Source organism: Echinops telfairi, unplaced genomic scaffold (assembly GCF_000313985.2).
Source record: "Echinops telfairi isolate 266 unplaced genomic scaffold, ASM31398v2 ScPeMD7_1713;HRSCAF=2227, whole genome shotgun sequence".
Classification (NCBI taxonomy): domain Eukaryota; kingdom Metazoa; phylum Chordata; class Mammalia; order Afrosoricida; family Tenrecidae; genus Echinops; species Echinops telfairi.
The window spans coordinates 18,426,120-18,427,993 of NW_022105611.1; positions in this window are offsets into that span (position 1 = coordinate 18,426,120).

The window sequence follows — 1,874 nt, forward strand, 5'->3', positions numbered from 1 at the left end:
CTCCACTCTCGGTGGTAATGTGAGAGACACTCTCCTTAAGGTGTTTCTCTGCATATGTGTGTAACTCCCACCCAGTGAGGGAGCCCGGGAACAGTGTGAAACACTCACAGAGGGCTTGGTCAGCTTTGCCATTTCATCGTGCCTATCTAAGTATGAGCCATCTCGGAAGCAGGGAGAGAGATTCTCTCGTGCCTGCCAAGAGAGAAAAGCCGCCAGTGGAACGCATGCAGGATCCCTGCTGGAAGTGACGGAGGCTCCGGAGGTATCGCCCCGAGGCCATGAGACTGCACGCCAGAGAGGGGGTTTATGGCCCGTGGAACCAGGCAGTGGAGAGGGGCCCTGTGGCTGAGAGGCTGAGGCTAGAGACAGATGTGGTGCTGACTGAGAAGGGGCATGCCGTGGACTCGAGACTGTATCCTTAATTTTCTCTGATCCAGGCCTGTTGTCAGCCGTTAGCTTCCCAAACAAACCCTCCTGCTCGGGACTCTTGTCTCTGAGTTCCATGTGCCCATTTCCGGTGGGTCATCAAACGCAGCAGAGAGGCAGCGTGCCGTGGGAGGCACTGTGGGTGTCAGAACGAGGTCAAAGGGGGATGGAGGGTGGAAGTATGTCTGACCTCTGCCTTTTATATGACATTGTACGTGGCTGCCCCATGCCACATCTTCATCCTCTAACCCTGCTTATTCTGATACCAACTCTCCCTCCCACACGACTCTCCTTCTCTGTTGGGGTCAATGATCCACCGAAATGGCCCCAAAGGACTCACAAACCATACTGGGGTCACGGGGCTTCTCCGGGAAGTTCATAGTCAGCATCAGAAAACATGAACGATAGAGTTCTTTGGTCTGCAGCACCTCTTGGCTGCGGACTGGCAGACACATCTCTGGTCCTTGGCCTCTCAACCACACAGCCCTGAGTCTCTGACCTCCTTGCTCAGGCCAGTGTCACACAGCTTCTTTTGTGTTGACAAATGCAGAAAGGACAACTCACTCTGCAGGGTGGCCTACTGCCTGGCTGCCTCCGCTTTCCCCATTCTGTGGGCTGGGAAGCCCCGCGGGCCCTGTGGCTGCTGCCTCTTCTTTGCCCAGGACTTTCAGACGCACTCTGCTCTCAGCTCCTGTTCCCTGATAGTCATCGGGGTCTTTGTTCCTGCTTCTGACACGGCTTACTTATTTATACCCAGCAAAATGGCAAGACTGACCAATCCCCAGGGTAGAGCCCTGTATTTGTTATTGGCACGTTCCCACCAGTCATCTGGTGGGAGTCATAAGGACGACGGATAGAAGAGTCATACCAAGCCATTTCACTTCCCTGTAAGTCCTTTGTCCATTTGCAAAGTAGCTCTTTGTCTTTTTCTTGTTGAGTTGTAGGAGTTCTTCATATAACCTAGATATGAAACGCCAATCAGATATATTTTCTCCCATTCTATATTGTCTCCTCGATTTCATGATCGTCTTTTCATGCACATTTTGAAATTTTGATAAGATCAACACGATCTCCCCCCTTGTGTTTTAGGTGTCATAGCTAAGAATCCACTGTGAAAAGCAAGGTCCTATACTCCCATCCTTTCTCGTGTGTGTGTGTGTGTGTGTGTGTGTGTGTGTGTGTGTGTGTGTATTTTGATTGGGATTAATACATATGGCAAATCATTCCATAGTTCAATCACATCCAGCAGAATTGTACATTTGCTAACACAATCAGTTTCCAGACATTCTTTTTCTGTATGGGCCCCTTGACGTCAACATCCCGCCCACCCCCACCCCCATTCCACTCACTGTGAGTTCATCTGTCCTGGTTTTCTTCTCCAAGTCAGTGGTTCTCAACCTTCCTAAGGCCGCGACCCTCATGTTGTGGTGAGCCCTCCCCCCTCCCCC